Raw genomic sequence first — 15,037 nt, forward strand, 5'->3', positions numbered from 1 at the left:
AGAAAGAAAGACCTCTGTGGATGAGCTCCTTGCAGTCACCAGCCAGCCCTGCAGGAGAGCTGCCGGCGGGGGCTACGCGCCGTGGGAGGAACGGCAATCCCAAGGTCCTGAAAACCTGCACCGCAGCCCTCACTTTCCTCAGCTGAAAATGCCTTTATCCTCTCAAGCTCAATTAAACTTTTACCATCTGGGGCCTTTTTTTGGGTTGTGTGTTTGGAAACCCAGCACATCAACCTCCTGAAGATGACAACCGCTGCACGGTGCAGGACACCATCGCCTCTGCATTCTGCAAGACTCAGGAGGGGCCTCTCAGCCAGGGCTCGTACCTGGCCCCGCGCAGCCGGTACAGGGCACTCGCTCGCTTCCAGCGGGGACGCAGCCCTTGGGTGCACGCAGAACCAACGGCCTCCAAACGGCTTCACAGCCACCCTCTGCCCCGCGCTGGCCATCACGGCTGGCCATACACCATCCCCTTTCAGGAGCTGAAGCTGTCCATCCTGCTTCCCTAGGAAGCCCTTGACCTGCTGCATTTCCCACACGGGCTCAGGCAGCTCAGAAGAGCGCAAAGCCCAATGCCCAAACCAAACCTCACTCCCCGTTTGGTGAATCGCCACCGGCTCCGTGCGGGTCCGCCCCCCCCTTTAAAAAACCTGGGCTTGTGCTTTTTGTGTGGCACGGTCCATTGGGACCTGGTTCACGTGCTCGTTACGTTAAATATGTGTGTGCATTAGCGTAATGAGGAGGTATATAAATAAGCTGTGGTTTCCAAACATAAGTCTGCAGGGACTGCAGAGTGAGGAAGCGGGTAAAGCGGCTTCACCTGCCCGTGACAGAGCAAACTAAAATCAGGAGGGCTTCCTTCCCTTCCGCACACACAACACGAAACGGCTGCAGAGCCCGTCAGGTCGAATTTTGGCAACAGGAGAATTCTTGTAAAAAAAAGCAAGGATTTAATGATTTCTTTTGTGGTCAAAAATGCTCGTTACATTGCGTTACAGAGCAATGGAAGTTTCCAGAAGCTGCCACCAAGAGTAATTGCCGGTGGCATTTTGTAGAGGGCAGCTTTGAAAGCCACTGACTGCGGAAGGGCTGGGGTGGGCATGAACCCCCCTCCGCTCTCGTCCTGGCAAACCCTCGTTTATTTAACCAGCTCTGCCCACCAGCGACTCAACTCCTGGGCTCACCGCCTTCGCACAAAGGTCAGTTTGTGAAGGGAGAATATAAAATTTGGTTTTGAAGTTGATGACGTATTTGCAAATCAGGCTGCGAGGAAAAAGCTTAGGGAAGGATTTCGGCACCAGGGCAGGAGCCGTGGAGCAGGCTGGCTGTGCGGTGGCCCGGAGGAGACTGACGGGAGGAAGGGGAGGGCAAGCCCCAGAGCACCCAGGTCCTCACTCCCACCCGCTGCCTTGGGAGTCCCTGGCCGCGGTGGGTCAGGGAGAGGGCCGCACTCCTTGCCTCTTGTACGTGACCTCAGGCACGGCCAGGGAGCATCCTCCGGAGCGTGCCGGGTGCCAGCTGCAGGGCCACGCTTCCCCAGGAGCATCTGCTAGGCCAGCAGGAGCTCCTTCTGCTTCCCCACCCCGTTTTGAGGGCTCTGCAGGCATAGCCGCAGCGCTCAGGAGAACAGTCTCTGGGCATAGACCCCCTTACAGCAGCGCCTGAAGACAGCTCTGGGCTTGATTGCCCTGTAGGTTTGCTTTCCTTCAAACCCAGCTGCAGGGAAATGCCCACTTGCCTGGCTGACAATGCCCAGCACCCACGGCCGGACTCTGGGTGCTAAGAAGGAGCCTGAACATTTGGCTGGGGGTACAGATACTCGTGCATGGGACAGCAAAGCCAGGAGCATTTTCTCCCGTCACCCCTGGCTGAAGTGGCAGAAGCGAATGCCTGCACAGGAGAAGGGGATTTCTCGAGCCATAACCTCACGGCTTGGCCCAACTCACCAATCTCTTCCACAATATTCTCAGTGCTTCCAGGAGGAGTGGTTTTCTCCTGTTCAGAAACAAAACAAAACAAACAAACACAGAATAACAACCTCAGGTGGTTGCCCCCTTTTGGTCCGAGAGAGGAGCGGGAAGCTCTAGGGCTCTCCTAGGCACGGCGGCGATTACCACCACCGCCACCGCGGGGACAGAGCTGCCGCCCTCCTGCCCTCAACACCGGCGCCCGCGCCTTCGGCCACGCCACCCAGCCACAGGGTGTCCGTCCCAGCCAGCGCAAGTCCCGCACTTACGCTGCCACGCAACCGTCTCGAGGGCTACGTCCTTCTTGTTGGGTTTTTTTCCTTTCTTTACAAAAGCAACATTCAAATCAGCTGTGCAAGCTGGCACGGCTTGAGCCAGAGTTTGGGAAAAAGAGCAACAACAGCCACTGCTCGTCCTTGTGAAAGACAGCGCCGACGTGACTGACACACACACGGGAAACGACGACGAGCAAAGCTGCCCCCAAGCCTGCCAACTCCGCCTGCGTTTGGAGTAAGCGAACGTTAGTGGTTTGCGTATGCAAAAGGCGTGAACCCTAACGCCACGCAGCCCCTGGCTCCGCACACCCAGCTCCGTGCGTGCCCTGCCCCTGCAGCTGCAGGCAGGCACCCTCGGCACGTCGGGAGCTGGGTCTCGCCCTCCTGCACCGGAGGAATGGATCCGGGAATCCGCTCACTCTGCTCGCTTGGAGCTGCAGTGCCAGGCGAGGCTTTCCTAATTCCAGCGGAACGATGAATGCAAATACCCCCGAACATCGGCTGCCACCTGCCAAACTGTTCCACTCAGCAACCACGGTGTATAGAGAAAAAGATGAATTAGGGAAGGAAATGGTGAAACAATGCCATGAATTTCCTTCGGGGTTCATGGAGTTTATCACTGACTACACTGAGCCCACAGGCCTGGAGTTTTGGCGCTTTGTTATTTGGGATCACAAAGGAAATCGCACTACAAAGTCCACGAAGTGGCACCTCATTCTAAATACTAAGGAAAAAAAAAGTAGAGGAAAAAAACCTAAGCAGCAGCTTTTAAAGAATCAGAATAAAGAACACCCCCCTTTTTTATGGTCATAAGGAGAAAGTAATAGAACTCCAGCTGTGAGCGCAAGCTTTGATCCCGTGTGGCACCAAGTGCACGATGCCGCTACCTTTTGTGCCCTCTGCTGTCAGGAGCTTCTCGCTGTGACCCCTCTGCCATCAGCTTGGCGTGCTCCTGCCCTTCCCCTGCTCGGCACAGGCCCCGGCTCGGGAACTCTCATGCTTTGGGTAGGAAGAAGCTGAAAACAGTGCAGAAATCATATTTTAATCGATCACAAAATCTCTTTGAGGCTTTTCGCCGTGACTCGCACCTCCTGTGCCCATCCTGCTTACCCCGTAAACATGTCAATGGCCATGACTTAAGGAGGAGAGCTGTGCCAGAGCAAGAGAGGGGCAAGCAGTCGCGCCAGTTTGCAGGGCTGCAGCCTGAGACCAGCCAAAGGCCTTTGCTTTGCTCATTCTCAGCGACTGCGAGCGGCACCGACTGCGCGCGGCACCGCAGCCTACCCACAAACTGCGCTCCAGAGCTACAAACCCTGAACCGGGGACACAAGGGACTGCTGAGCTCTGACGCTAGCATTTGATGTTAAGGTTGGTTTAGGTCATTTCCCTCGCCTATGGATCATACCGGATGGGCTGCGAGCCCGGCTGCTGATGCTGGTTTGCATTTCGGGTCTGCTCGTGGACGGGTTTTTCTGCGAGCGGGCACCCTGCGGGGTCACTCCTCCTATGCCTGTGACACGAACCTCTCCGAACTGAGAGCAGATCCTGGTAATCTGCTGCTGCTGTCTTCAAGCACAGCTGTGGCTTACAAGGTTTAGTGTATGTGAGCTGCTGAGAGGATTTGTGTTTCTGACTTGAACGGCAAGACCTGACCTCGGAGCTGAGAGAACCCCTGTGCATGGGGCAGACCTCCCCAAAGGCAGGACTTACTGCAGACTGGCTACGTGGGCTCCTGGCTGAGCGCCGCCTGCCCTTCAGAGGCGTCTTTGAGCTTAGTCACCCACCCAAGGGCTTTAAACAACCCAGAGAGACCACCTGAGCCACCCAAGGGAAAGGTGGTCTCACCTGGGCTTCAGTACTGCCCTCCAGCATCCAAAACCTGGTGTTCTTCCAGCAGGTTAGTGCTGATCGGTGAGTGGGAACAACCAAACAAAGGGATGGAAAAATACAGAACAGATGGGAAAAACATACCCCGTTAGCTCCCCAGAGTGCACTTTCAGAAGCCTTCCTCCTGGCAAAGGTGCGCTGTGACATTAACTTGACCCCGCTGCTTTAAAGACTGCCAAGGGCTCCTGCTCCCGGTTGGGATATCTGAACAGGTCACGCTGGCAGGGCCCTGCATTCCGGCGGGGCCCTGACTGTAACTCAACCCTGTCCCGGTCAGGCAGTCCATATACCGCAGCAACCCGCCCTCGAGCGCAGGAGCCCAAGACCCCGGCTCCTGCTCGGAGGCCGTGTGCCCCATGAACGCCATTTGGAGAGGGCAGGCGGAGCAGCGTGCGAGGGACAAAGAGGTTTCAAACAACAGACAGGTTTTCCAAGGTTATTCCAAACGAGAGCAGTGGGTTTTCTGGGAACACCATGCAGCAGGATAGCCCACTGCTTGAGACCAGAAGTTGAGCAAGAGCAGTCCAGGGGACAGACCAGAGGGTCTGGCAGGCTGGTGCTGCTGAACTCAAACCAGGCAGCTTCCCCGGGTGCAAACAATTTACAGGAGAACCACAGCAGCCAGGCAAGGACTAACACTCCCCTCACACTCAGTAGAGTATAATAAAGTAGGTGTTACGTAGCTATAGCTACCCCAGCTCTCATGAACGCGTGCTTCCTAAATCCAAAGGGCGTCTGCCAAGAAGTGGCACCCATGGACGCGCCACTGCTACTGGATGCAGCCAAGCGCAAGTGGTGATTTTCCTCCATCCTTCCTCAGACTTACTACAAGAGATCAGCTTACTGCATCTGCAATGCCCAATGATCTTTTCTGACCAAATGATCTATGATCTCTTGGATGTCTACGTCACCTCTCTCAGCTTGATGTGCCACAGGCATACTCTGTATTTTCTTAGGAAGAACTTGTGCTGCTTCCTTTCTGTCCTAGTCACCTTGACTCTCCCCACCACCTCAGCAACTGGCAACTCTCATCTTTGCCTCTGCACACAAGCTTTCATTAAGTCCTGGTCGTTCACCTTCCTCATCTGATCTTTGACGAGCTAAAAGGCGTAGATGAGCCTGTATTCTTTCCCCTCTTCCAGCCCCATACTACCCTTTCCTTAAGGCTTTCCTACCTATAGGAAAAGGGGCTTCATTTTCACAAGGCAGGCTAAGGTTGTGTCTCCCAGGAGCACAACGTACTCACCAACCTACCTCCCATGTATTCAAAGCCTTTGTAGATGGCCCATGAGCGAGCTGTGGGTATATCCTTGCTAATGACCACATGCTCTTCGTGAACCTCACCTTGAGGGCTGCCTCCAAGTGCTCTGCAAAATAAAGCCTACAATAAGGCTTACCCAAGCTGAAGTAGAGAACTGGGGAACAGAACCCAGAACTGTTAAGCCCTGACCATAATACTGTCCTCCTAAAGACCAGGAATCTAAAAAGAGCTAAATATTAAATATTATCACCTTACCATCAGCTCCTGAATCCTGAAAGTTCCATCCCACCTCATCAGGAAGTGGCATCCTTCACCCAAAGAAGGAAGCCGTTATCATGTCTAGGACGTTACCTTAAGGCTTATAACGGTCCCTGCAAGGGTTTAACCCAGCTTGGCTCCACATCTTGCCGTAGGCCTGCATGCTCTTTCAGAGCACCTCTGTAATGCCCCAGCATTTCTCACAAAGCCCTTCAGCTGTCTCAGACCTGAAGACAGATATATGATCAGTGGTAAATGCGTCACTCTAAATGCTGGCATCATTGCTCATTACTGAGATTTGGATAGCTAGCGACCATGCTGGATTCCCTTCTGGTGGCCAGATCTTGAAACCTGGTTTGTCAGAAGTGAGGCAAGATGTAACAAATGGCTCCCTTGGTTTATCTGCAAGTTCACCTTATACATTTGCTAGGACTCGGGGAACTCTCCCCTGTTGGGCAGGACTCCAAAGGCTAAATATTCAGCATGCCTGCCACAGCCTGCCTATGAAATGGCCTATGAAAGAGTCTGCTTTTCAACTACCCCAGTTTCTAAGGGGACCCTGAAAAGTCTTTTTCAGTCCAAATCCAAGATGTGATACACACAAGGTAACAACATTTCTTTATGCTTTCTGTTTTTTTAAACTAAGGACATGCGGGACAAGTAGCTGCTCTGATTTCAGGGACAAGAGCGTTTAAGAGCCCGTCGTGGCCCCAGCTTCCATGAATGCATTTAATCCTCTAGAAAGCAATGAATACATTTTGTTCCCAGGTCATTCTTCGGCAGAAATTCCCAGCTGAACTATGTGCTCCGTGCATGCTGCTCTGCATTAGCCCTGCTGCTCGGCAGTGCCGTTGGCTAAGCCACGGTTTTGCAGGGACAGGGAGCTAGCGCAGTCGCTCCCAGGGCACCTCCTCTGCCCTGCAGGTTTGACAGACTTTACCATCTCTTCTTCATCTGGCTTTCTCCAAGACACATTTTAAATTTAGATTCATGCTTTCTGAAACTAAATTGAGTTTGGGGTTTGCTTAAAAGCACCAAGATCCACAGTGTCAGGAGCAAAATCCTATGTGTGTCTGCAAACAGGCAGGGCACGGACAGCAGCAGCTCGCTCCAGGGCTTGTGCCGAGGCTCTGGCAGGGACCAAACTGAGGTAAAAACATGTGTTTACCAACAACTGCACTGGATAAAAAGAGGTGTCACAGAAGCCTCCGGAAAATCAGATGCAGGAGTCCTCGATTGCTACTGAGAAGCTGATATTTAAGGCATCCGCTTGAAGACCGACCACCTTCTGTCTATGTACGATTGCCCAAAATATTCGGGCACCTGCCCAAGTGTGTTTTCAGGCATGATTGGCTTTGAGAAAGATTCTGTCAGAATGGAGGATCTGCCTGAACAGCCCGAAGCAAAGGTGTGAACACAGCTTAACGGAGATCACACCAGAGTAATTTCAGCGAACGTAACCTGGACTGCCACTGCAGAAGGCTAAAGAGGAATTCGTCAAGCTGCAATAGTTCACCACCTTATGATAAATGTACAAAGAAGTGACAACGCCCCCGTATTTCCTTCCGGAACCAGTGTCAAGGACGGTAGCTCCTGTAACTCTTTCCTTCGGGACGTTTCTCTTGTACAATTGTCAGCTCAGAGCAGAAACCCAACGTGAGACACTGCAGATCAACTACTCCGCTGCCTCTTAGCCACAGACTAACCACAAGAACTACCCTGACCAAGTAAGAGGCATTTTGGTTCAAGGCTAATGCATACATTTGTTAATCTCTCTGTTAACTTGTTTAACTGGGGTCAAATGGGATTCATTCTTCTCAGAACATGGGTCTGTCCCCAAAAGCCTGAACTTAATGGGAAGACTCCTACCGCTCTATTAGCCTGTGGGTCACACCAATTATGCAGATATATTGGGCAGTTTTGCCCCTTTCACGAGAGTCTGTGGGGCCTAGGAAATGAGCAAACAGAACTCTAAAGTGGTGATCTGCAAACTGTGGAGCAATCTAAAATAATTTAAAATAATCGCCAAGGACAATGCTGAGCTAACCAGCGTGAGCGGAGCACCATTCCAGGAGAGCCACACCACCCACTCCCACCACCAGCTCAGAGCTCACCAAACCACACTACGCCGTGCCGTAAAGAGGCATGGGACACGTTGGCCAACTTGGGCAATCCATCTGAACTGAGGCGGTGATGCACTGCATGAGTCAGCCCCCGAGGATGCCCGTTTCTCTCCCTTGACTACAGATGGAGCCACGGTTAATTAGCTCGGGGTTTAGACATCTAACTTCTAGGTGCCGAAGTTTGGGCACAGGAATTCTCCTCCCACATGTCTCACGTTAGACAAGTTGAAGGCTTAGGCTCAGCCTCCTGGAAGCGCTCGCGGGCATGGCGCTGCAAGGCTGCACTCCCCCCCCCTTCTCTTTTTCAGTGGCAATGTCGTGGCTCGTCAGAGCAGTGCAGGCTAGGGGCAAACCAACGGAAGGGAGGTGGTGTATGGTTAATCACACCATTAATTGAGGTTATTTTAGGGATTTTATTTTTGCTCCTACCTTCAATGCTCCAAATCACACCTCTCTCTCAGGGCACCTAAGTTAAATGCCTGCAGTTAGATAGCGTGAATACCCCCGAGGTCACTTCTGCTCACCTTAAGAGCTTGGCAGGGATACAGCTCCAGATCCAGTAACGCTTTGAGCAGAGTACAGAGAACATAGCGATCAAAAATTCCTCCCCATTAAACAGATTCCCATTTATCAAAGGCTAGGACACCGCCACTGTAGAGCAGAACTTGGAGGGCAAACTTAAATGCCGACGTGAGAACCTGCAAGGCAGCACTGGTAGGCATGACTGGCTGTGAGGATGAAACCATGCTGATTTTGCTTATATTTAGAGGTTGCTTGCTTGATTATGGCCATTTTCTTCTGCTGCTGCTGCCACCTCCTATCCTGACTGTGCCTTTTGGAGGTCTGTAAAGCCTATGACAACCAACATGGTGCTTAACAACCAGAGTCAAAGACAGAAGCACTGAAACGATCCTCAGATTTGAGATGGCATGACCTGCTCTCACCAGGAAGCCAGGAAAGGAAACACTGGAAGCTGGCAAGACTCTTCCAATGAACTCTTCTTCATTAGTTTTCCCTCAAATAACATCACCTCTTTCTACTCCTTTCCCCAAAGAGCCAAATGCCTTCTTGAACTGATATGCCCTCTTCCTCTTCCTTCGTTCTGACTCACCCCGCTCTGTGAGCAAGTGCCATGTGATTAAAAATGCCTCATGGCAAAGCGCGATGGCGATACCAAATGGGGAACGTATACAATACAGCCAGCTTATGAATAACCTGAAGGCTGAAATTCATTTGCACGATGTCCTCGAATAAATAAAACCCAGGGGCAGAGCTCTTGGAAGCTTTGAGCCTGGGCAGTCTTGTGAGAGCAAAGGTCCACGGAGGCCTGTGAATATCCAGGCTTTGCCACTCTAATATTCCTGCTAGTCTGTCACCTTGTACCCTTCTCCTTTTGTCTCCTTTAATCTTACACCCACTACTGAAACGGGAAATCAGTTCAACGAGCCTAAATCTGGGAACGCGTACAGGACGACAATGTTGACTCATTTATTCCCTGAACATTCTTCTGTCAACTCCAGGACAGCAAGTCCACAAAAGCCTCCTACACGCTGTCTAACAAAGCCCAAGTTATTAAATGCACGTTCTTCTCCTCTTGCTCCTCCTCAGCCCCTACCAATCCTCCTCTCCTCATACACGGGGTCGACCCACACTCACATCCACATTGCTGAGTGCCGGCGCACGCTGCAAACTGCTGGGACACGCTGGATCCTTGCAGCGCTTGCGGATCACACGAAGCCTATGCCACAATTCATTGTTCAGCCAGCTGGAAGTTAAACCTTGCAAGTTAAGAAATGCTGGGCTGCTAGACTACAAATATAGCTGTCAGTTAATGTCACCAGCTGCTGAGGTAAGGAAAGCGACTCAAGGAGAAGGGAGCTCTGCACCTGTAAATAAATGCTGTTACTGGTGACAGGCTTGGAACCTACTGAACTGCTGATCGTCTTGCTGGAACATCCCGGGCTTCCTTACCGGCAAGTGAAGCGGAGCAGAACTGCCTCCTCACGTTAAGAGAAACGTAGAAGCTCACCATGTTTCACGTGCTGCTTGGAATATACCTGATTAAAAGTCAGGGCTGAAGCACAGACACAAACCTTCAATTTTCAGACATACATCCCGATATCTGCTTTACATGACCTCACTGAGGTCGCAGGGTGTGCTGGAGAGTTAAGAGGTCGAGAAATACCGAGGTGCCGTATAGTGATGGAGGACCTGGGCAGAAGCAGAGACTGCAAATCAGTTTTTTGTTTTTCCTGCACAAGGGCTCAAATGTTACGGTGTCAGAGGACGTCCAAGTATCTAGATAGGATATTAAGAATCTGACTGGAGGTAGTCCTGGGCAAGCTGCGCTAGCTGGCCGTGCTTTGAGCTGAAGGTTGGACTAGCCGACCTCCAGGCGTCTCCTTCCAACCTCATCCGCTCAGTGGTTTCACAAGGGACTACACCAGGGGCACCCTGAAAGGCGAGTCAGGAAGACACGTTACCTTTTCTGAGAACAAACGGTATGGCTGGAGAAAAGAAAAAAAAAAGCAGAGCAGCTTCCAGGCACATAAGCTCCACGGGTGTAACCACAGATATCCTCTCCACGAGTCCCTAGGCTTGAGAAACGACAGCAGCAGCGCAGACCTAGAAAGCAGCGTGACGGCAGGGCACGAGAGGGTTACGGAAACAGCCCTGACGGTATTATCTCGGGTGATGCCATTTACCACGTTTGCCACCACAGCATGAGATCCACAAAGACATTTCGTCACACGACTGAGCCATCCACGTAGTTTCCAGGGCCTGTGATGGGCTGAAGTTGCAGACTGAATCAGCTGGTGGACCGAGGGAGTGGAGCCTCTTGCGGCATAATTAACACCACCCCAAATCCACCAGGGACGCACCGCAGAAAGCTCGCTGCTCTTGCCAGATCTGGAGAAGCAAGGAGGCCCAGCGGGAGGCCCAAAGAAGTCAACTTTGTGCGGATGAATAACAACTGCTTCTCCTTGCAGCTCTGCCTGTTCGCGCCATGCCCCGTGAATCACGGCTGTGCAGCGCGGAGACGTCACCGCAAGAATTTCCACGGGTACGACTCACAGATACGCAGGCTAAGGACAGCGCTGGGGATTACTGACTGCGGGAAGCACTTCTAGCAGAAGCCCTGGCTTTGCTGAACCTCCTGCCCTGTGTTGAACACGGCATACACAGATACATGTCCGTCAAGAGTCAGGCAAGCTACCCTGAATTTACCCAGTGGGTGCCTTGCACAGCCACTGAGGACGGACAGACAGACATCTCCAACATGCTCCTTCTGACCTTGGGTTATTGCTGTCACAGGGCCCGCACCAGTGCTCAGCCAAGCACCTTGGGCAGCACCTCTCAACGCACCACCAGCTGGGGCACCGCGCTGGCTTTTGCCCGCTGCGTGGCTCGAAGCTGGCACTGCGGGTTTTCTAAATCCATGGCTACGTTAAAGACTTCCAACTTCTGCCTTGTCCTCACAGGCACACGTGCTCCACCACCCGCAGTACGTACTGCAGGCTGGCTGGCAATCTATTTTTCCACCGTGTAGGAGGCCCACGCCTCTCTGCCATCTGCCACCATTCATTTTTCATTGCTTCTGAAAACAACCCGAAAATAACGCCGCTCTGATTAACTTTAATGAAGCAGGAAACCCTCTGAGCACATTTATCCCAAATAATCTGCTTGCTGCGCTGTCGCACCTACTGCCTTTGCCTGTCTTACCCTCCTGCACTCCTGAATCCGTTCGTTTGCTCTTGGTTTGGCTGTAACGAGTGGACTGCTCAGTTCCCACGAGAACAGAGTCAGTGGAAAATGAGGGGAAATCTAGAAATGATTTTAAGATCATCTAATAATGTAATGCATAGCAACAAATAGAAATTCGTAAGAAAATATGGATTCTGCCCTACTAGACAAGGGCTTAGATGTGTGCAATGAATTACAAAAATCCCCTTAGCTCCTTCTGAACATCTGCAAGACCAAACAGCTCCCTCCAGTCAAAAATGGGATAACTGAAGGCGTCTACGTTGACAGCTGACCAGCGATGGCCAAAGTCCATTTAATAAGCCCAATGCCCCCTGACAAATCAGCACCTAGTGTTGCCTCTTGCCAATACCAGTTACACTACCCTGAATTTCCACAGACACAAATGTCCTTGCCCGGGGCTCTGGCTTGGTGGGGTTTCCTCTTTCTCCACCCATAACAGGTTTCAGATCACTCCTCCCTGCACAGCAGTGCCAGCAGAGCTGCAGGCTGTTTCAGAACTGGACAGGAGAAGCAGGCAGAGACCCTGGATGGGGCTGGCTGAGAGGACTGGCACACTCACTGAAGAGGCTGTCGCTGCAAGCCATCCTACCTCTGCTGAGGATTTCATCTTCCAGAAATCCCAACTTGGCACCTCCCAACCACCTACATTCACTCTGAGAGAGAGACAGAATTCTCAGAGGGAGGAAGAGAACAAGAGCATCAGTGTCCTTCCTTGACCTGGGAGAGACCTGAAAGCCTTCGTACATACCCACACGTTCTCGTGCCCGCAGACGGCACCTAAATCACGTTCTGAGCCTCCGCCGTGCCGTGCACCCGGGTAACCACGCTCAAATACAGCTCCTGAAACTCTCCCAACACTTAGCCTTTGCCTGAGCAATGAACAAAACCCCAGTGGCTTTGGCACTAATACTATTCCGAGTGAAGCTGAAGTTTCCCGTTCCACGTCAGCGGCCAGACAACTTGCTGACAAGTGCTTGCTTCGGTGTGTTTAGGCGGTGGCTTCCTTCTCACTGCTCCCGAAACGCAAAATGAGGGGCAACAAAAGCGTATTTCTGCTACTTTGCTTTTGCATCATTACTGTTCATTCCATGCATCAAAGGAGCTTACGTTAAAGCCTTCAGCTGCCCAAAGAAGGATCAGCTGCTGCATCAAGTCTGCAAAAAAGTGAACTCCCTTTTCCTAAGCAAGCGAATGCTCTCTGAACCAAACTAGGATTGTATCGGACGGTATGAAAATAGTGGCAAAGCACCTTTTCTCCCCAGTCTGTGTTCTGCAAACACAGTAGTTTCTAAGCACAGCAGAAAGATAAGCTAACACGGTTACTTTGCAACATTCCCATAACAAAAAATGATTGCTGTTTTCTGACCTGTAATAGATATAATAAAATAACAGCACCTGCTTCAGTAAGTGCAATGCGCCAGTAAGTAAATAACGACTCCTGCCCCTGTACTCTGCCACAACATTCTCACATTTGGGGTGTTCGCCCCTCTGCCTCCAGCTGGATGGAGCTGCCTCCCCCAGGCAGTTCAGGCAGCTCCTGAAGTGACAAGGCTCAGTGAAAAGGCTCTGCACAGCAGAGCTTTCATTACCAGGAAATCTGTCTCCTGATTCTTGGGCGCAATTATTGACACCAAGGCCTGGCCCTTGCCTCTAAGGCGAAGGCTTCGTGCTGGAGCTCCCACCTGGACCTAGGACGTGCTCAGCGACAGCGTGGGGCATTGGCACCGCACGATACGTGCCTCAAGGGTGAAGAATACAAACAGCTGCTCGCACGAAGTAACGCGGCCGCGCATAGCTGCCACGAAGCTCTGTCATCTCAAGGGCAAAATCTGATGTATTGCCGTGAGGATAATGATAAAAATATAAAGGCATGCGTCTTGTTCCATCCCCTAAAAAAGGGCCTTGGCCAAGGCGAAGAGAATTCTGCAGGTTGCCAATAGAGACTTTCACGCTTACAGAGTACGCGACGCGTGATCATCGTGCACAGCGGGAAAAGGACGAAAGGATTTCCCACGGCTCGATACCGTGCATTCACCTCTGGACAGGAGTCTGTAGAGCTCCCGCACCCTACTGGGCCAAATCCTTAGTGGGGCCAACTGGCAAAGTGCTGCTGTATGTGTGGAAGGTGGGAGGTTTGGCTGGAGAGCTGCACAATAATTTCTTGAAGTAAGAAATGATACCGATTTCTATTAATACAGGGGGGAATAACTTACACAGACACACACACGCACGCATAGACGCCAACACTGATGTCTTACACAGGTAACACACACACGGCTCATGTCACGTACAGCTGCCTCTCAACGACCGCTTAATGTTGAAATATACAGTCCAAAAGTAGGAATGTACAATTATATTTCAAAATAGCAAGGCTTCCTCCCCACCCCCCTTCCCTATCCAAATTCATGGACCATGCATTGCAACAGGATTTGCTACCTCAGCCAGGAGCTCTAAGTCTGGGTGAGCCTGAAGGTCTTTATAAGCCTCATACCTGAACCCTCGTGTAGCCTGACAGATACTGAGCGCGTCCTGCCTCCTTTCCTGGATGCTCCTTAGTTTCCGGCATAACATCAGCGCTTCTGTGATGGTGATGGTGGGACTTCTGATCATGGTGGCCATCCCTTTTCCTGGCTTCCGTGTCAAACAAGACGTGGCTTAGCCTGTCCAGATAGTTCTCCAGCTCTTCCTGGGTGTGCTCCAGTTGTTTGCCAACATTACTGGGAAAAAAGGAAGAGGTCGGCGGGGGGCTTTTGCTTTCCCTCTCCTTCTTGGCCTCTTCCACGTGCGGGTTATGCCTCATTAGAAGCAGCACCATGATAAGCAAGATCAGGCAGAGATACACAACCCAGACTTCTTCCATCTTGGTGGTGAGATACCAAGGAGCTGGTGGCACCTGTTGGTGTGCTCAAAGGGAAGACGACGAATGGGCCAAATACAGTAGGTGGTCAGCAATTCCCAGCTGTCAGCATCCACGGGAAGGACTGGTGCCAGTAACCAAAGCACTGTGGTAGCTGATGTCAAAGTTCAGTTTTCTAAAGTGGCGTGGCTTACAAACCTTCCTCAGTTCTAAATATGACAGCAGCACAAACAGCGAGCAGCAAGGGACTAGAAGCAAAGAGAAACCAACTTTGTCCTTAGAGTAAAATAACTTCAGCCGGAAGGTAGAGGATAACCTGTCACAGCCCCAGGTGATCTCCAGACAGCAGTATTTCCCCTCTTTTTGTGTTAAGGAGCTGCAGGTTCAATGCCTGTTACTCTTCAAATAACTTTCCTTCTGTCACAGTGTTCAAATTGTTGTCTTGCTTGAAGCAGTAAGTCGTCTTTTTTCTAATTCAAAGAAAAGATAAGTTAGGATCGGAGTTTCCCTCCCCAAAGGCAGGTAAGAGAATACTTTATCCTTTAGGGGTCATTAGCTGCTGAGCCCACAGTCTGCTCTCAGCACCCTTCAGAAACATTTAAGTGGCAGAAGGGAATAGCAGTCACCTGAGTTACAGATTCAGC

At 51.5% G+C, this 15,037-nt stretch overlaps 1 protein-coding gene across 1 annotated transcript in view; it reads right to left on the reverse strand.

Annotated features, from left to right (window-relative positions):
- Nucleotides 1-15,037, reverse strand: part of LOC118451759 — a 30,055-nt gene that overhangs the window by 5,652 nt on the left and 9,366 nt on the right. The window contains exon 7 of the transcript XR_004841307.1: nt 14,028-14,863. The gene's annotated coding sequence lies outside the window, so the exon portion shown is untranslated. The remainder of the gene's footprint in view (nt 1-14,027; nt 14,864-15,037) is intronic.

The sequence above is a fragment of the Egretta garzetta genome, unplaced genomic scaffold (genome assembly GCF_000687185.1).
Source record: "Egretta garzetta isolate BGI_Z169 unplaced genomic scaffold, ASM68718v1 scaffold452, whole genome shotgun sequence".
In the NCBI taxonomy this organism is placed as follows: domain Eukaryota; kingdom Metazoa; phylum Chordata; class Aves; order Pelecaniformes; family Ardeidae; genus Egretta; species Egretta garzetta.